Source organism: Delphinus delphis, chromosome 17 (assembly GCF_949987515.2).
Source record: "Delphinus delphis chromosome 17, mDelDel1.2, whole genome shotgun sequence".
NCBI lineage: Eukaryota > Metazoa > Chordata > Mammalia > Artiodactyla > Delphinidae > Delphinus > Delphinus delphis.
This window is the reverse complement of record NC_082699.1, coordinates 28,353,862-28,375,356: the sequence shown is the minus strand read 5'-3', so window position 1 is coordinate 28,375,356 and position 21,495 is coordinate 28,353,862. Positions and strand designations below refer to the sequence as shown.

At 37.9% G+C, this 21,495-nt stretch overlaps 1 protein-coding gene across 2 annotated transcripts in view; it reads left to right on the top strand.

The window, feature by feature from the left end:
- Positions 1-1,209: 1,209 nt before the first annotated feature.
- The window catches only part of CA1 (carbonic anhydrase 1), a 47,042-nt gene continuing 26,756 nt past the window's right edge, over positions 1,210-21,495 (top strand). For both annotated transcript variants that reach the window (XM_060035195.1, XM_060035196.1), the window contains exon 1: positions 1,210-1,287. The gene's annotated coding sequence lies outside the window, so the exon portion shown is untranslated. The remainder of the gene's footprint in view (positions 1,288-21,495) is intronic.

Below are 21,495 nucleotides of genomic sequence, written 5' to 3'. Positions count from 1 at the left end.
ATCACTGTGAACAACCAGCTTACTAATTAGGGCTCAATATTTTTTAAGTTCTTTTTACCCTTAGACTGAGGGAATATAGTCAAAGTGCTGTGTTCAAAATTATTTGTTTTTGTTTTTCTATGTGAGGTGTTGTTCATTGGAAATACACTTGGGGTTTTTTATATTTACACTCAATTTTACTCTTTTCTCCAGTTTTGCTGATTTAATTTATTTTATTAATATGCATATTTAAAAATTCCAAAATCAAAACTATGCAAAACACACATGTAAAGAAGTGTCATTCATTCCTCACTCCTTTCTCCTTATCTACAAATCACCATCTGTTGGTAACCAATTTCTTATTATAATACCTTTCTAGTTTTCATTTGCAAAAATAAGGACTATATATGTATAAACAAACATGCGTACATGCATAGTTCCTCTTAATTTCTGACATTAAAAAGCATGCTACGGCTTCCCTGGTGGTGCAGTGGTTGAGAGTCCGCCTGCCGATTCAGGGGACATGGGTTTGTGTCCCTGTCCGGAAGGATCCCACATGCCGCAGAGCGGCTAAGCCCGTGAGCCATGGCCGCTGAGCCTGCGCTTCTGGAGCCTGTGCTCCACAACGGGAGAGGCCACAACAGTGAGAGGCCCACGTACTGAAAAAAAAAAAAAAAAAAAAAGCATGCTAACTTTACTTTTTAAAACAAAAACAACAGTATATGCTGAAAATCACAAATAATAATTCATACACATCACGCTCTTTTTTTGTATAGCTTCATAATATAACATCTCAAGTATGGGATTCAGATTATTTTTGATGTTTTGTAATTAAAAATAATGCTACAATTTTTAAAAAAAGAAAACTGATGTCAAAACATTAAGGGTTCAACTGAGATAGGTATAGACAAAATTTTTAATTTTAGTTTAATAAACTTTTAATTTATTGTGCTGTCTTGACTCAGTTTTGAGGCCCTGGCTAGAGACTAGACAGCTCCCCTTCTTGAACAACTGATTAAGTCCACACCTCAACCACTTTCCTTATCAGGCTCACACACTCTGGGGCCACTATACACTTATCCTAATCTCTACCAGGCCAGGTACCAGACAACTAGGGGACAAGCCCATGCCCCAGGGCCCACCAAACTTATTAAAATTAGCCAATCCATAGAGAGCCCGGGAAACCTAGCTAACCCCACCCTGCTTGCCATACATTACCTGCACCTACAGCTCAAGCTTGCTGTTACATTGTCTCCAGGTATAACCCACTGTGCCATCCTGCCTGGCAGCCTTCCCTCCTTCGGAGCTGTAAGTAACAGAAAGTTCTGCCTTTCAGTGTGTTGTGCCCCACCACCAAAGGAATCTTTAAATCTTATAAAATATAGTTCTACATAGGCTTTAATTACCATTTAATATATTAAAGCTGCCAAGTTTAAAAATTACTTTTTCTAAAGCTTTTGTATTTTTAGGCAGAAAATACAAATTATACTTAATCCTTGATGAATATTCAATCTAATGTTAATTCCCCTAAACATACAATGGAATTGATAGGCCCGGTTAACTAAAAGTTGCTTTAAATATTTTAAAATATATGAATTATAAATTTAGTTTATTGGAGTCTCTCAAATATTTCAAATGCCTGACATGTTAGTCTTTTACACACTTGACAAGTTAAAGGCCAGGGTAGGGGTGGGGGGAAGACTTTTCTAATAATTAAAGTAACTCTGGTAAAAGTAATAAATCAAATGTATGCATTAGTAAATTATGTTCTCTTAAATGTTTAAACACTGTAGAAACTTAAGAAAGTTCTCTTATACCTTTGAAATAAAATGGCTCATATACAATATTCTAAAATGTCAAGTTCTATTAACTGTTTTGAGCACCTTACAAATAATATTTCATAGATTATTCCAATGGTTAAAGTATTCCTAAACTCAATACAAACATGTTAATACTGTAGGTTTTATTAATTTCAACTTTACTGTTTTCACTGTTTTGCATAGTCGCTGACTAAAATAGAGAGTAGGGACATATGATCTCGTTGGGCTGAGGTTACTGTATCAGAAGATCAGGGTCAAGGTTGAAATGTCAATTAAAGAATTTGAGGGCTTCCCTGGTGGCGCAGTGGTTGAGATTCCGCCTGCCGATGCAGGGGACACGCGTTCGTGCCCCGGTCCGGGAAGATCCCACATGCTGCGGAGCAGCTGGGCCTGTGAGCCATGGCCGCTGAGCCTGCGCGTCCGGAGCCTGTGCTCCACAATGGGAGAGGCCATAACAGTGAGAAGCCCGCATACTGCCAAAAAAAAAAGAATCTGAGAGAGGAGCAGGGACACAGTTAGGTATTACCCAGGGCCAGGGAGCCTCCTCACGAGCCAAAGGTCAACATGTGGGTGTGTCCTTGAAGCAATGGAACTTTTCAAGCTCACACCATTTTGTACAACCTTGTACATTATGTGTATCTTTCCCCAGTTTTTAATGTTAATCTCTTTTACAACTTTTAATTGTCTGATTTGTTAGTCGATACTCCCTCTACAGGCTAATATTCTTCACCACTTGACTAAATTTATCTCTTTATTGCATGGTTGGAGTCTGCATGTTTTTATACTTTACGTATCTTGTTCATTATCGATAACCCTATTGTCATTTTATTGACTATTCCCTACCTGATTAACACAATCAATTTGATACTTATTTTAGAATATTACCTCTAGGGTTGCATCGAACTCACGATCTGTAGCTCACCTACATACACCCTTCCGTCTCTGCGGTTTGGGCTAGCAGGTGCCAGGATACAGTCATCGTACGGGAGTCTCCACTGTACCTTGGAGTTCCTGCCTGCAGTTCATCCATCTTATCCAAACATCCCCTCAATACCATGCATCTTATACCTCTTGAAAAGACATAAATCCATTGAAAGTATGGAGCTCTTGCCTTGGGAACTTTTGCCTATTTTATTCTTTGCTTCTGTCATGCCAACATTTGTTTTAATCTTTTAATTTGTTGTAAATATGTGTTCTAAACATAACTCTTTCTTTAAAAAAAAAAAGGAGTAAATAGATCTTTTATGGCACCATTGGGCAGGATAAGGCAGGTGGGCAAGATGTGAAATTAGAGGTGCTTAGTGATAATTTTCTGAAAGTGGAGATGAAAGGCTTGAAATATGACAGTGCTATCCTAGTAAAGGTCAGCACGAGGTAGGTGAATTCCTCCAAAGCCTTCCTTGACCCAGGCTGTTCTATGTGTCCTTTGTTGGTGTGACTTTAACACCTAGTTAGGTTTCTCTTGTTGCCTTTGCCTCACTGCTTTATAACTGTCTGCGGTTGAATAGTATTGTTTTGAGAAGCAAAAACGTTGAGACCTGGGTAGAGGTGATGTTAATGTGAAAACATGATGCTTAAGCTTCAGGACACTCCACTTGCTTGAACCCACTTCCAAGATCCTGGAAAGGCCCTAGAAATGTCTTCAGGTGGACATATGTTTACATAAAATTTACAAAAGATATTTAACCACAATTATACTTTGACATCTCACTATCATCAGGTTTCCTGTGTCAGATGTTGTTAGAGAGGCTGCAGGTATTTTGAGATCCAGATGAGGGAATGTTGAATTTTAGTTTGGGTTTAATGGGATATATTTATGTGGTTCACAGTCATTTCTGTATATTGATAATTTATTGCTAGCCATTATGGTAGCATCCACTATGCCAAAACAAACATGCAGAGCCCAAAGTCTTATCAAAATGCAAAAATGTTCTAACAGCTCCCAGCTCTGGAAACTGGTAGACTGTGGAAGAGAGACTGAAATGTAGAGACAGAGCAGACTGTCGGAAAAAAATTTCAATCACCAAATATATAAAATTGTAGACAGAGAATTTGGTTCTCATCCTAGTCAAGACAGAAATTTTTTTCACTTAGGAATAGATCTGATAGTACTTTATATACAATTAAAACCACATCATATTTTTTGATGGGAATAATACAAAATTAAATTTATGAGAATCCTGCTTGTAAGGCACAAGTGTGAAGCAGAACTTCAAATGTGTGTGAAGTTTTATGCATCCCATTATCAATAATAAAAAAAATTTAATCAACCAGGCTGGAAGCCTAAATTATCTTTCTATTCTCTCTATAGAAAATGATATACTTTTTGTCATATGAAGAGGTAATTGAAGGTTATGAAACAAAAATGTAAGGAAAAGGTATTACAGAGTTGTATCAGGCAGTTTAATACAAAATACTATATTATTTTTCTGGATTTTGTGATGTTTTGGTATTTGATAAATTTTTTAATGTTTGTTATGACTTTTTTGTCCTGAGTACATATTCACCTTAGTAACTAATTTTTATTATTAATTTTGTATTCTTTTTTGTGAAAAAATTAAATTTACCATTTTAAGTGTACAGTTCTGTGGCATTAAGTACATCGCATTATTGTACAACTGTCACCACCGTATCCATCTCCAGACCTTTTTCATCTTCTCAACCTGAAACTCCATATCCATTAAACAGTAACTCCCCAATTGCTCTTCTCTCAGCCCCTGGTACCACTATTGTACTTTCCAGCTCTGTGAATTTGACTATTCTATGTACCTCTTATTAGTGGAATTATATTTGTATTATTCCTTTGTCCTTTTGTGTCTGGCTTTTTTCACTTAGCATAGTCTTCAAGGTTCACCTATATTGTATCATTCCTTTTAAAGGATGGATAATAATCTATTGTACGTATATACTATGTTTTGCTTATCCATTCATCTGTCAACAGACATGTGGGTTGTTTCTACCTTTCGGCTATTGTGAATAAAGCTGCTATGAACATGGGTGTACAAATATCTGTTCAAGTTCCTGCTTTCAATTCTTTTAGGTTTATACCCAGAAGTGGAATTGCTAGATCATATGGTAGCTCTATATTTAATATTTTAGGAACCACCATACCATTTTCTACAGTGGCTGCACATTTTATATTCCCACAAACAATGCACAGAGGTTCCAATTTCTCCACATCATTGCCAACACTTGTTATTTTCTGTTCTTTTGGTTTTGTTTCGCTTGGCTTTTGATAATAGCCAACTAATGGGTATGAAGGGTATTCCATATTACAGAGGGTCCCCAAAACTTGGGTCTTCCTTGGACTCAGGTCTGAATTTCAGTTCCACCATGGTATATGGTCCATTTACTCAATTTCTCTATGATTTTTGTTTCCTCATTTATAAAATGAGGGTAATAATAAGCCAGCCTCTAGAATTGTTTTGAAGATTTGGTGAAGTAATATATGTGACACCATTAACACAGTGCCTACACTTAGAAAGTAGCAGTACTTTTACTATTATTTATTTACACATCTTTCTCCTGTACTATATTTGAGCTCCTCACTCATATTTTTATCTATAAAACCTAGCTTGGGGCCTGACGCACAGTCAGCATTTAACAAATATTTCATGGTTGAGCTTATATTAGTCTGTAGAACACAGGTCACAATTCTTTTAGCCACTGTGAATATAGGAGTTCAAAAGTTCCTTAATGCAGAACTGAAAGTACATATCAGAATTTTGCTGCTCTGTAATTCACTCTATGCAATTAAGGTCTTATCAGTATAGTAAACTCTGTATTGTTCTCCTTCTCTAATGCTCACTCATGCTCAGCAAATAGTTTTATTTTTCTCATAAAGTTATAAGTCAAAGAGCCTCTCTGGGTATTACTTTGTACAAATATTTGTCCTGGGTGGACTCTACCTGACTATTGCTCACAAGATTTTGGTGCCCCAAGGGCAGATGAGATCAGTAGCATGTGTTTTAGGGTACCACCTCAGCTGAGCTGATTTCTGCTTAGGTGCACTATATGTGACACAAAAGCCTACAAGATTTGGGGATCCCATTCGTAGGTGGGCCTTAGGGTTCAAAAAAACCCTAAAACTGTATTTGAAATTGAGGAGGGTATGTGAGTCTGAGAATATGTGCAGACATAGATAGGACTTTTATCAGAATCTCAAAGGAGTTCATGACCAAAAAGGATTAAAAATGACAAATCTAGAAGGCCTGGGGCACCTGACCCATTATCAAGTCAGAGTCTGAAGTTTAGGGAAAAAAATAGAGCTCTTTATACAAATTGTGATTTAGGTTCAGGCCTTAGGCAAGATAGGACTAAGCCACAGAATCAGCTCCCAGCCCCAAGTGTCATTGAAACTGGAGGGATAATTTAAATCTCCTTTAAACTTCCTCTACCTACACGTGGGATTGGTCCAGAGCCTGTAGATTGATGCTAAAGATGGTAATAAAGTCATAATAGTTGGGAGCTATTCAAAGAACATGCAGGGATCACACAAGTAAACATAACTTCCAATCAGTAAGGAACATAATAACATGAGTAATGGATGGAGGATGAATGGAGGACGTTGAGATCAATTCATCACAGTGCCAGGGTGCCCATTCATTTCCTCTTCAGGTAGAGGCTGAGAGTATGCTTTTTAAAAAGAACATTGTTCACTTGTTTCCTGTCAAGTACAACCTTTGCAGCATCTCAAATTGGGGTACCTATTACAATGTGAGGGACCCTGAGAAGCGGCTGTGGCCAAAGAGCTCTCCTTTTCTAGCCTGTACTAGTCCATGAAAATGTTGTTGAAAATATATTCTTTCACTTGAGTTTAAAATCACTATATAAAATGCAGATGTGACTGAAAGAAGTTAACGTATAAAACCATTTTCTGCCATTAACACACTGATGTGAATTCATTTCAAGATGGTTAACTTGCTAAAGTTAGACAAACTTGGATACAGGGTTGGAAGGTAGAGAGATGTGTCCTAGGCAGTCCAATGTCCAAAGTAGGATAGACAAGAGGTAGTATTAGAAAACCATAAACTTGGAAAAGAGAGAGTACCATGAAAGATAAAATGGAAGTGAACAAGGAAGTAGGACAGCAAAGCCATTTCACAAATGTGTTAACAAACTGCAATCTTGACCTCTGGTTTCCCTAAAGTAAGAGCTTTCACAAAGTAAACATGTTATTTTAAAGTGTATCTGAGACGGCCTTGCAATTATGATGTACAGTTTAATTGGAACAGGGGAGAACCTCAGAGGAAAGAGCACAGAAAACAGGGTACATACAAGTGAGAGGAGAAGAAAAGTGGCTACTTGCTTCAAAATATTCTTAGCTGTCCTGGTCTGCCACTAAGCTGCAGCCTTCAAACTCCAACTGCAAGGGAAGCATTTTCTGAGCCTCCTTGGAGAAAACCCATGACCCCAAATCCTCCCATTAAAGCTCTGTCCAGAGACTTGGTACTGGCTCAAGGAGAAAGTCAGATTTAGTTTCTGGGAGGCAGGACATTGTTGGGAAAGTTGTAAGATTGACATGATGGTGATGAGCCTGGAACTTCCTGGTTTGATGCATAGCTATTAGACCTTTTAAGGAATAGGACACTACCCTCCCCCCTCCAGATATTACATAATTATATCTATCTGGAGCTTTCTAACATGTTTCTCTTTTTCAAAAACACTTAAATTTTAAGAAAGACAGAGGGTGAGTCTTGAAAAAATTATAAGGAAACCCAAAAGAGCTTACTGTGCATGTCAACTGCCTCAGTTAGAATAAAACACAATCATCAAAAGGGTATTTATGTTTGTTTTATAGAAATAAAATGGAAAAAATACTTCCATATGCTTAAAGCAGTTATATACCACAACTAAAGACAGAAAGGATTTTTTTAATTGCAAATGCAATTCACAAATAATCTGCCTTCTTTTCCCTCCAATACTCTGTGTTTTTATTTATTTTTTAATGTGAGTAGCTGTAAAAGTTGAGTCCTTCATCTCCTGTTCTTTCCAGTCATATTCTCTTCAAGGTAACAAATGTTACCAGGTTGGTGTTTTTCCACTCACTCTTCAATGAATGCATAAGCATGTATACATGCAAGACATGTGTTATATACAAAATCAGGATCATATTATGTTGTTGCTCTGCAATTCACTTTTTTATTTTTACATCTTTATTGGAGTATAATTACTTTACAATGGTGTGTTAGTTTCTGCTTTATGACAAAGTGAATCAGTTATACATATACATATGTTCCCATATCTCTTCCCTCTTGAGTCTCCCTCCCTCCCACCCTCCCTAACCCACCCCTCTAGGTGGTCACAAAGCACCGAGTTGATCTCCCTGTGCTATGCGGCTGCTTCCCACTAGCAATCTACTTTACGTTTGGAGAGAGTGGCATGGACATATATGCAATTCACTTTTTACACTTAAAATATTACAAGCACGGTTGCCTAGGATCATTATTTCAGTCTTTAGGCTACTTTGAAATGCCTTCTCTCACAAACTCTGATTCAATTAGTGTCCTTATACTTCAAATTATTTTGGTCAATTCTTCAGTAGCATAGAGTTCTAAACATGAGATTTAGGGACCCAAGTCTATATCCATTTATAATTCAAATGAGTATACAAACTTAATGATTGTACCACTTTATGCTTCCATAAGAAATATCAATGCTTTGCATTTTACCCCCCATTCTTTTGGTTTCTCATTGCTTTGAATTTCATTTTCCTACACAATGGTCACATAGAGAGTCTTTTCACACACTATTGCCTATTGGTGAGCAGAATCTAAAAACTCTTCTTTTGGATGCAAAAGGCAAAAAACGCCTCTTTGTGTTTTGTGAGAAAGGGCATGGTGGGCTTCTCCCCTCCTCAACTATGTGGGTTAGCAAATTCTGCACAAAGTTGCAGTTCTTCCCCAGAGCTTCTAGAGTTGATCTCCAAGAAGCAGGCTGCACACTGGAAACTGGCTGGTCAAATTTTCTCCAAAGACCAAGGGGGATCCACTGGGCTTAACTGGTTGTCTGCACTCTGAGAGCCAAAGTTTCTGAGTTTCTCACCCTAGTACATCACGCCTGTTTCCAGCCAGAAGCCACTGCCTTCCCCAGTTCTGTAAACATTGATGCCCACGTTCGTGTGTGTTCTTAAGACTTTGTATTTTGGAGACCCACATACATTTCTTATCAACTGGTTGAATCTTGCCAGCAAGGCATTGACAAGAAGAGGGGGTCATGGATTTGAAATCAGATTTTCATCTTTCCCAATTTTTTGTTTCTTCTTCATCTGTGTCTTAAGAGATTATGGCCACAGTTGTTCTCCATGAACTTAAAAACAAATTAACAAGTCCAGGCTATATTGAAGGCGAAAAGCAGAAAATGTTTTAAATATTAAAAGTGGATCAACCCTTTATATATTTATCTAGAATAAAACCCACACAAAGTCTATTAAGTGATTTACCAATTCTTGCAAATGCTAATCTTAAAGTAATATCCTGTGTATGGATGGGTGCAGGACACTGTGATATGAAGACCATATTTGGCTTCCCTGACCTGCAATGTAAAAAATTCATTTTACCATAATAATATTAGGGAGGCTGTGTCCAACCGAGCAGGGTTCACTTTCTTAAGTGATAGAGGTTTATCATGTCAGGTAAAGTTTCAGAATCATTTAATCTCACTTTTCATCATCCATTATGGTGGAGCCGAAGCTATGTACTTCTAGATTTATGTGCCTTTAATTTTTTCACATTGCTACAAAGTGAGGCACCTGTAAGTTTACACCCCAGATAATCCTCTGTTTCTGGAATGTAGAAGTTATTCTTTTTCATAACAGATGCAATATAGTCTGTCAAGCAGATATTATGACTCAATTTAGAGATCATCACCATTGCATAGGCTGAAGACGATCTAACAAATCATCCTGCTTCATGCAGCTCAGCTGCACTTCTGAGGCCAGAGTCTTCCTGGATCCCCTGCCCCATCTGTACACCCACCTCCCCATCGCTTCTTGGATCTCTTAGCTGTTGTGACTTTTCTCATCCACCTCTTAGCCAAAGAGGGAGGGCAGAAGGCTGCCTTCAGAGCCAAGTAGCAGCTGTTGCTGCCAGTACCATGACCAGAAGCTGAGGACCCACCCTCCCCAGCCTTCTCTAGCTGCTCTGTCACCACATACCCCTTGGCTGGCACAGTGGGGTGGCCAATATTCAGGCTAATATGATACTTTCACCTCTGTCACAATTTATGACATATTAAAAATTGAAACATTTATTCTCCAGTTAGGAGGTTTAAGGTTTCTGTTACTAAGATTAGACCAAGTCTTAGGTAAAGAGACAGTATCCCTTTCCTGAAAATGGAGTGCTAAAATTCTGGCCAATTTTCCTGAGACGAGATGATTCTTAGCTTAGTGTATATTACAACAGTCTTCCTCGATTGAAAATGCTGTCATTCCAGCTCCAGGCACATATTCTGGTGGCCTGACATTGCTTGTTCCCAGCATCACACACATCCCATGGAAATAAATGAACAAACTCAACTCCCTTGTTTATCCATCCAACAACTGACAAATATTTATTGAGGATCTGTAAAGGATAGTGGAAGATTCCTAGCCATCCTATCATCTAGTGGAGAGACAAGTATACACATAAACGTAATCAAGGATTGAATATGAGAAGTGTCATAAGAAAGATACAAAACAGGGCTTCCCTGGTGATGCAGTGGTTAAGAATTCGCCTGCCAATGCAGGGGACATGGGTTTGAGCCCTGGTCCAGGAAGATCCCACATGCCGTGGAGCAACTAAGCCGGTGCGCCTCAACTACTGAGCCTGCGCTCTAGAGCCCATGCGCCACAACTAATGAAGCCCGCACACCTAGAGCCCGTGCTCCGCAACAAGAGAAGCCACCGCAATGAGAAGCACGGGCACCGCAATGAAGGGTAGCTCCCGCTCACTGCAACTAGAGAAAGTCCACGTGTAGCAATGAAGACCCAATGCAGCCAAAAAACTTGGGAGAGTATGAATTTCATGAAAGTCTTCATTAAGGAAATACTTATCATCTGAGATGCACTTTGAACAATAGGTTGGATTTTCACAAGTGGATATGTGTGTTTGGGCTGAGAAGCTGTGTGTTTCACATGAAAGTGCTGCACGTGGCAAAGCCTGAAGGTGGAGTGAGACACAGAATCAACTTGGGGATAACATATAATCCTCTTTGACTGAAACATAAACAATATGAAGGGAACTAGCAAGATACAAGACTAGAAAAATAGATTTGCAGCCCTTGAATGCCAGGCTGTGCAATTCACATTTTATACACAGTATTGGGAAGCTGTTGCGATTTAACAGACCAGGAGTGAGCTGATTGGTACTAGGCTTCAGGGCTATTATTCTCACAGAAGGACTTGAGCTGGATTGGAGGGGAGAGAGGCTCAGGCAGTGAGGCCAGGTAGGATGCAATTTTATGTCAGCAGGTGAGAGGCAGTGGCAATGAAAAGGAAGTGGAAGGGAGGAATGCCAGAGGTGTTGTGGAGATAAAATGGACAGCATTCACATGAGGAAGCCTAAGGAAAGGGAGGGAGAACGTGAGAAGTCCAGGCCTGTGGGCTTAGACCCTGACCCTGGGCTTTGGTGGCAACATTAACCGACATAGTGGAGGCAGGAGGAGAACGACCATGATATCATCTGGAGGCAGGAAGAGCTCAGAGTGAGGGCAAGTCATTCAGTTAGTGCTGATCTTTTAGCAGAAAGATCAAGTAGATAAGTTTTTAGTTAAAGAAGTAACATTTTCATAGCTATGCCTTGCAAGTATGTAAGTCTACACTTCTTAAATGATTAACAGATGGAACACTTGACAACATTCATCACCTGCATGAACAGAAATATTTATTGTGCTGTGCTCCTGTGTGTGACACTCCACCAGGAGCGGGAAGGATATGGGTAAAAGTTAGGGTTTATGGGGAGGGGGAAGGGTAAGCTGGGACAAAGTGAGAGAGTGGCATGGACATATATACATTACCAAATGTAAAATAGATAGCTAGTGGGAAGCAGCCGCATAGCACAGGGAGATCAGCTCAGTGCTTTGTGACAACCTAGAGGGGTGGGATAGGAGGGTGGGAGGGAGAAGCAAGAGGGAGGATATATGGGGATACATGTTTATGTATAGCTGATTCACTTTGTTATAAAGCAGAAACGAACTCACAATTGTAAAGCAATTATACTCCAATAAAGATGTTTAAAAAACAAAGTTATTGTTTAAATTAACTACTAAGAAATTGGAGTTGCTCCCATTAGTAGTAAAAGTAACAAGGGGCAACCTGAAGCCAAAGTGTTGAAAAAGAAAACTGTTCCCTTTACTTTTTCCTTAAACTGTGAGGGGATGAACATGCCACAAAACACCAACCATGATGACTAAGGAAAGCTGTGTAGACTTAACAGCCCTTATAAAATAAAACTCACATTAAAATCAATCTGACTTACCTTCGTGCTATTGTGCCGCAGGGTAATTAAAGGTGAACAGTGCACATAAATGACTTTATTGATAATCATTTTGCCAAAACATACATTTTCAGCTCTCCTTAACCACTTCCTCTTATGTGTCTATTATTGATATTTACTTCAAATATTAGCACTGATATTTTCTTCAAAATAATATATGTTATCTGCCTAGAAAATCTGATAGAATCAATGGGTGACCAATTGGAACTTAGAAAATCCAGTAAGATCACCAGACAAAATAGCAATGTAGAAAAATCTACTCCTTTCTGCTATATCAACCACAGTCGATTAAAAATATCCAAAGAACAATACTCTTTACAGTAGTAATAAAACTATTACTTTATCATATTATTTCGAGCACCCCTATCCCTGCCCCCAACACACCCAAAACACACACAATTATACCTGCATTTTAGAAAGCAAAATCCCTGGATAATTTTAAGCTCAAGATGAAGCTAATTTCCCTGACTCTCCTTCCCTAAATGTGCCAAGCCCATCATGCCCAGGACTGAAATTCATCTCTTTTCCCCATTTAGCCACTTTCCTCCTCAATACACCACCACCACCACCACCAATCTCTGCCACTATTCAATGAATCTTTGAGAAGCTGCTCTCTGCTCCCTAACTGTGGTGGGCTGAATAACGGCCCCCAAAGATGCCCATGTCCTAATCCTCAGAACCTGTGAATTTGTTACTTTACGGGGCCTTTGCAGAAGCAAGTAAATTAATGATCCTGAGACGGGAAGGTTATTCTGAATTGTCCAGGTGGGCCTGATATAATCACAAGATTCCTTATAAGAGGGAAGCAGAAGAGCAGAAAGAGAAAAGATGCTAAGCTGCTGGCTTTAAAGATAGAGAAGGGGCCATGAAACAAGAAATCCTGGCAGTATCTAGAATCTAGAAAAGGCAAGGAGTGAGATCTCCCCTAGAGCCTCGAGAAGGAATGCAGCCCTGCTAATATCCTGATTTTAGCCCCTAAGACTCATTTCAGACTTCTGACCACATGAAGTGTTAAGAGAATAAATTTGCATTGTGTTAAGCTATTAAATTTTGGGTAATTTGTTACAGCAGCAGTAGGAAACTACTATATTACCTCCATGCATCTTTTGCCATGAACCCCGAACCATGAAACTGTGGGCTGCCTGCTCAGAGTGAGGTAACTTATATGATCAGTGCATAGCTCAGGATGACAGTAGCTGGAGAACCAGTGCTGAGAGCACTGGTTCAGAGAAGAAAGGAAGAAGTGAGATCCAAATAGAGCTTCTAGTAAGGAGCCCCCACTGTATTTCAGACATTGTGCTAAATGCTTTACATGTATTACCTCTTTGACTTTTTCTCCTTTATTATCCTTTTCAATGTCTTTGAGATATGCAGTGCTTGTCTTCTTGAGTATATGTAGTCTTTGATTGTAGTAAGCTCATCATCTCATCATTATTTGTGGGAGTCCTAAATTCTAAATTGGGCAATCTTTCCTTCAGAGAGGTCAGTATACAGTGGCTATCACCCCCGACGTGGGCCAGTTCAGTTCCCTTGAGAGTCTTGGCTCAGCAGGAGAGTCATGGGTTCAGATTCCAGCGGTCCAAGCCTCAGAATTGTCATTGGTACCCATTCTAAGGGTGATGCCATGCCTGTCCCTAAGACCCAGTTCTCAATTTAGGGGTTTATTTAGGAGACAGAGTGTGAATTTCCTGAAAGGATCAATTACCTCTTGCATGACCAGAATTTTCTCCAAGAGTGAAATCTCTCCAGACCCGGTAGTTCTGCAAGAGAGAACTCGTGGCAAAGGGGTAGGTGCTATGAAGTTGGGCAAAAGTAGATGGACTTAAAATATATTTAAAAGGAAGAAAATATTAAACCTGCTAGTGTTTTTTTAATAGGTTTTATGAAAGGAAATGCTCAAAAAAGTCTCCCAGGGTTCTTCCTCAAGAAATAGGGAAGGTAGTAGTGCCACTTATAGGTGGAATACTGAGAGGAAATATTGTGGAGGATGGGAGATTAGAGTTACATTTTGGACATGTTAACTTTGCTAGCTTCTGTTACATTCTAAAAAGAGCTTTAATGTTGAGTGCCCAGGCCGAATTTTTAGTTATATATGTTTCAGGTGAACAGTGTTATAGTTCAACACCTATACACACTACAGTCATCATCACCACAAGTCTAGTTACCATCCATCACCATACAGTTGACCCCTATCACCCACTTTGCCCACCCTCCAACCCTTTTCCCCTCTGGCAACCACTAATCCGTTCTCTGTATCTATGAGTTTGTTTTTTGTTTTGTTTTATTTTATTTGTGAAGTTTGTTTTGTTTTGTTTTTAGACTCCACATAGGAGTGAAATCATATAGTAATCAATATTTATCTTTCTCTGTCTTATTTCACTTACCATAATATCTTCAAGGTCCATCCATGTTGTCACAAATGTCAGAATTTCATTCTTCTATATAGCTGAGTAGTATTTCATTGTGTGTGTGTGTGTGTGTGTGTGTGTGTGTGTGTATACCACATCTTCTTTATCCATTCATCCGTTGATGGACACTTAGGTTGTTTCCATATCTTGGCTATTGTAAATAATGCTGCAATGAACATAGGTGTATATATCTTTTTGAATTATTGTTTTCATGTTCTTTGGATAAATATCCAGAAGTGAAATAGCTTGGTCATATGATATTTTTATTTTTAATTTTTTGAGGAATCTTGGTACTGTTTTCCATAGTGGCTGTACCAATTTAAAGTCCCATAAACAGTGTACATGGGTTCCATTTCCTCCACATCCTCTCCAACATTTGTTATTCCTTGACTTTTTTATAACAGCCATTCTAACAGGTGTGAGGTGACACCTCATTACAGTTTTGATTTGCACTTCCCTGAGAGGAATGTTGAACTTTTCATGTGCCTGTTGGCCATCTCTATGGCTTCTTTGGGAAAAATGTCTTTTCACATCCTCTGTCCATTTTTAAATCAGGTTGTTTCGGGGTTTTTTGTTGAATTGTATGAAGCCTTCATATATTTTTGATATTACCATCTTATTGAATACATGATTTGCAAATATCTTCTTGCATTCAGTAGGTTACCTTTTCATTTTTTTTTACATCTTTATTGGAGTATAATTGCTTTACAATGGTGTGTTAGCTTCTGCTTTATATCAAAGTGAATCAGCTATACGTATACATATGTTCCCATATCTCTTCCCTCTTGCATCTCCCTCCCATCCTCCATATCCCACCCCTCTAGGTGGTCACAAAGCACCGAGCTGATCTCCCTGTGCTATGTGGCTGCTTCCCACTAACTATCTATTTTACATTTTGTAGTGTATATGTGTCCATGCCACTCTCTCACTTCATCCTAGCTTACTCTTCCCCCCACCACGTCCTCAAGTCCATTCTCTACATCTGCGTCTTTATTCCTGTTGGACCCCTAGGTTCTTCAGAACCCTTTTTTTTCTCTTAGATTCCATATATATGTGTTAGCACATGGTATTTGTTTTTCTCTTTCTGATTTAACTTCACTCTATATGACAGACTCTACGTCCATCCACTTCACTACAAATAACTAAATTTCATTTATTTGTATGGCTGAGTAATATTCCATTGTATATATGTGCCATATCTTCTTTATCCATTCATCTGTCAATGGACACTTAGGTTGCTTCCATGTTTTGGCTATCAAAAAGAGTCATGTACCACAATATTCACTGTAGATCTATTTATGATTGCCTTTTCATTTTGATGATGGTTTCCTTCACTGTACAAAAGTCTTCTATTTTGATGCAGTCTCATTTGTTTATTTTGGCTTTTGTCCCCTTGCCTTTGGAGTCAGATCCACAAAAACATAACTAAAACTGATGTCATTGAAGTTACCACTTATGTTTTCTTTTAGGAATTTTATTGTTTCTGGTCTTACATTCAAGGTTTTAATCCACTTTGAGTTAATGTTTGTGTATGGTGTAAGATAGCAGTCTATTTTCATTCTTTTGCATGTAGCTCTCCAGTTTTCCCAGCACTATTTATTGAAGAGACTGTCCTTTCTCCATTGCATGTTCATTTCTCCTTTGTGTAGATTAATTGTCCATATTAGTTGTCCATGTGTGTTGGATTTATTTTGGGGCTCTCAATTCTGTTGCATGGATCTATATGTCTGCTTTTGGGCCAGTACTATATTGTTTTGATTGCTATAGCTTTGTAGTATGATTTGAAATCCGGGAGCTTGATACCTCTGGTTTTGTTCTTCTTTCTCAAGATTGTTTTGGCTTTTTGGAGTCTTTTATGTTTTCATACAAATTCTAGAATTGTTTGTTCTAGTTCTGTGAAATATGCCATTGGCATTTTGATAGACGTTGCCTTGGGTAGTTTGGACATTTTAGCAATATTAATTTTTCTTATCCATGAGCACAGAATATCTTTTCATTTTCTGATATCTTCTTTAATTTCTTTCATCAGTGTTTAATAGTTTTTACAAGTCTTTCACCTCCTTGGTTAAATTTATTCCTAGATATTCTATTCTTTTTGTTGCAATTGTATGGGGGATTATTTTCCTAATTTCTCTTTCTGTTAGTTCATTATTAATGTACAGAAACCCTACAGATTTCTGTATATTGATTGTGTATCCTGCAACTTTCCTGAATTCATTATTAGTCCTAACAAGTTTTGGGTGAAATCTTTACAGTTTTTCTATATATGGTATCATATCACCTGCAAATAGTGAGAGCTTTGTTTCTTCCTTTCTGATTTGGATGCCTTTTATTTCTAGCCTAATTGCTGTGACTAGGACTTCCAATATTATTTTGAATAACAGTGGCAAGGGTGGGAATTTTTGTCTTGTCCCTGATCTTAAAAGGAAAAGCTTTCAGCTTTTTGCTGTTGAATGTGATGTTATCTGTGGGTTTGTCATATATGGCCTTTATTATGTTGAGTTATGGTCCCTCTATACCCACTTTGTTGAGAGTTTTTATCATAAATAGCTGATAAATTTTGTCAAAAGTTTTCTCTGTATCTATTAAGATAATAGTATAATTTTCATTCTTTGTTTTGTTAATGTCATGTATCACATTTGATTGGTTTGCAAATGTTGAACCATCCTTGCATCTGTGGAATAAATTCCAGTTATTCATGGTGTATGATCCTTTTAATGTATTGAATTCAGTTTGCTAATATTTTATTGAGGATTTTTGCATCAATGCTTATCAAGAATATTGGTCTATAATTTTATTTTCTGTGTTGTCCTTGTCTGCTTTTGGTAATAGGGTAATGCTGGCTTTGTAAAATGTGTTTGGAAGTTTTCCCTCATCTTCAATTTTTGGAAGAGTTTGAGGATAGTTCTTAAATCTTCTTTGAATGTTTTGTAGAATTTGCCAGTGAAAATTCTGGTTCTGGTCTTTTGTTTCTTGTGTGCTTTTTGATTGCCATTTCAATCTCCTGATTAGTAATCGGTCAATTTAGATTTTCTATTCCTTCATGGTCCAGTCCTGGAAGACCATATGTTTCTGGAAATTTATCTATTTCTTCTAGGTTGTGCAATTTGTTAGCATATAACTGTTCATAGTAGTCTATTCTGTGGTATCAGTTGTAACTTCTCTTTTATTTCTGATTTTATTTGAGCCCTCTCTTCTTTTCTTGACTTAGTTTTATTGATCTTTTCTATTGTAGTTTTGGCCTCTATTTCACTTATTCCTCTCCGACATTTATTATTTTCTTCCTTCTATTAATTTTGGTCTTTGTTCTTTTTCCAGTTCCTTTAGGTATAAAGTTAGATCATTTATTTGGGAATTATTTGTTTGTTTCTTTCTTGAGGTAGGCTGCATTGCTATGAACTTCCCTCTCAGAACCACTTTGCTGCATCCCTTAAATTTTGGTATGTTGTATTTCTGTTCTCATTTCTCTATAGGTATTTTTTAAATTTCTTCTTTGATTTCTTTGACTCACTGGTTATTCAGTAGTGTGTTGTCTAATTTCCATGTTTTTGTGGTTTTTCCAATTCTTTCCCTTGTGATTGATTTCTAGTTTCATACCATTGTGGTTGGAAAAGATGCTTGATGTGACTTTAATTTTCTTGAAATTATTGAGACTTGTTTTGTGACCTAACATGTGATCTATCCTGGAGAATGTTCCATGTGCACCCATGAAAAATGTGCATTCTTCTGCTTTTGGATGTAATGTTCTATATCTATATATATATATCTATTAAGTGCATCTGATAATGTGTTGTTTTAGTCTGCTCTTTCCTTATTGATTTTCTGTCTGGATGGTCTATCTATTGATGTAAGTGTGGTGTTAAAGTCTCCTACTATTCTTGTAATGGACCCTTTAGGTTCATTAATATCTGCTTTATATATGTTGGTACTCCTATGTTGGCAGCATATATATATTTATAAATGTTATATCTTCTTGCTTATTGACCCTTTTATCATTATGTAATGCTTTTGTTTGTCTTTTATTATAGTCTTTAAAGTCTATTTTGTCTGATATGTGTATAACTACTGTAGCTTTCTTTTATTTGTGTTTGCATGGAATATCTTTTTCTAATCCTTCACTTTCAGTCTGTGTGTCCCCACTTCTGAAGTGAGTCTCTTGTAGGCAGCATATAGATTTTTTTTTAAATCTATTCATCCATTCTGTGTCTTTTGATTGGAGAATTTTGTCCATTTACATTTAGAGTAATTATTGAGAGGTATGTACTTATTGCAAATTTGTTCACTGTCTTCTGGCTGTTTTGTGGTACCTCTCTGTTTCTTTCTGCTTCTCTTGCTCTCTTCCCTTGTGTTTCTGCAGTGTTATGTTTAGATTCCTTTTTCATTTCTTTTTGAGTATTTACTATAAGATTTTTCCCTGCATTCAACCATGAGGCTCACATACAACATCTTATGTAAATACTTATGTAAATAGTTTGTAGCAACTTAAATTTGAATACATTCCAAAGCTTTATTTTCCCCCCTTTTATAATTTTGATGATACATTTTACATATTTTTAGTTTATGTACCTCTTAGCTAATTCTTGTAATTTTAGTTAATTTTACTAGTTTCGTCTTTAACTTGTATGCCTGCTTTATAAGTGATTGATCCACTACCTTTATTACATATTTACCTTTTCCAGTGAGATTTTTACTTTCATACATTTTCTTATTATTAATTAGTACCATTTCTTTCAGCTTAAAGAGCCCCTTTTAACATTGTTGGGCCAATATAGTGGTGGTGAACTCCCTTAGCTTTTGTTTGTCTGAGAAACTTTTAAACTTTCCTTCAGTTATGAGTGATAACCTTGCTAGGTAGAGAATTCTTGACTTGAAAGATGTTTTTTTCCTTTTAGCACTTTGAATATGTCATGTTACTGTCTCTGGCCTGTAAGCTTTCTGCTGAAAAATCTGCTGATAGCCTTACAGGGTTTCCTGTGTATATAACAAATTGTTTTTCTCTTGCTGCTTTTAGGATTGTCTCTTTATACTTCATTTTTACCATTTTAATTATAATGTGTCTTGGTGTGTGTCTCTTTGAGTTCATCACATTTGAAACTCTCTGGGCTTCTTGGGCCTGAATATCTGTTTCTTTTACAGATTAAGGAAGTTTTCAGCCACTATATCTTCAAATAATTTTTATTCTCTCTTGTCCTTCAGGGACCCCCTATAATGTGAATGTTATTCTGTTTGATGTTGTCCCAAAGGTCCCTTAAAGTATCTTCACTATTTTAAATTCTGTTTTTGTTTTGCTGCTCTGTCTGGGTGAGTTCCATTGCTTTGTCTTCCAGCTCATTGATTCATTCCTCTACTTCATCCAATCTGCTGTTGAATCCCTCTGGTGTATTTTTCAGTTCAATTATAACTTGTTTGGCATTTTCTTATATTTTCTGTGTCTTTGTTGAAGTTCTCACTGTGTGGTCCATTCATTTCCCAAGTTCAGTGAACATCTTTATGACCAATTACTTTTAACATTTTACCAGGTAGATTGTTTATTTATGTTTTCTTTAGATCATTTTCTGAGGTTTTGTCTTATTGTTTTGATAGGAACATATTTCTGTGTCTCCTCATTTTGCCTAATTCTCTGTTTTTGTTTTTATATACTGGGTAAATCTGCTGCCTCTCCCAGTCTTAAAGGAGTACACTTATGTAGGGTATGTCCTGTGAGGCTCAGAAGTGCACTCCCAACTATCCACCAGAGCCAGATGCTCAAGTGATGTCTCCTATGTGGGCTGCATACACTCTCCTGTTGTGGTAAGGCTGAAGCTGCTGCTGCAGTGCACTGGTGGGCAGGGATAGCCACTGGAATGGCTCTGGAACACAGCCATGGCAGCTGCTGGGCATTGGTGGGCAGAGCTGGACCTCAGAACTGCTATGGGGCCTGGCCATGGATGCTGCCAGGTGCTGGTGGACATGGTTATTGCCCAATCAGCTGTAAGTCCTGGCTAGGTTGCAGGGGTGAGCAAGGCTCTCTGCAGGTGTGCCCACTGAGGCTAACAGGTTAGATGGAGATTTCCAAAATGCCACCTGTGCTGGCATTAACAAGGTGGCTCCTGTCAGTGTCTCAGTCCCCAGAGAGAGCATTCCAACTGGTCCCTGCCTCTCCAGCAGATACTTCAAAGTTAGTAAGTGGATCCCCTTTACCTATGGTCCATGCAATTTTCAATCTAATGCTTCTGTGCTGGTTTTGGGGTCAAGTCTGTGTGCAAGCCCTTTAAGAGTGAGTTTCCCATTCCCTGTAGTTTTAATAGTTTTCCTGGATTTCCCATTGATCTTCAAAGCCAGGTGTTTTGGAAGCTCATCTCTTCTGTGCAGGATCTAAGGGTTGGGATGCCTGATGTGGAGCTCAAATCTCTTGCTTCTCAGGGAAAATAATCTTACCTTTGTGATCCTTCCTGATTGTGGATCACCAAGCCTGGGATATGGTTTTTTCCTCAGCATGACCATATCTCAGTTTTTCCTACTTATCTCAATGATACCCTTTTACCCTTTGTTGTGGAGACTCTGTTCATCCACTTTTCATGTCCCTTTCAGAGGGAATTATTTCATATGTAGTTGCAGATTTGTTGTGTCTTTGGGAGAAGATGACTTCAGGATCTTTGTAGGTCACCATCTTGAACCCACCTCCTGGGCCAATTTTGATATTTAATTTTCACTTGATAGGTTGACAAGTAAAGATGAGTAGTGTCTTTAAAACATATGTATTCTTATTTTCAGGGGATACTGGTATTTCAACTTATAAATAAAATCTGGTTGGCTTAATTTTCTATTTAATATATG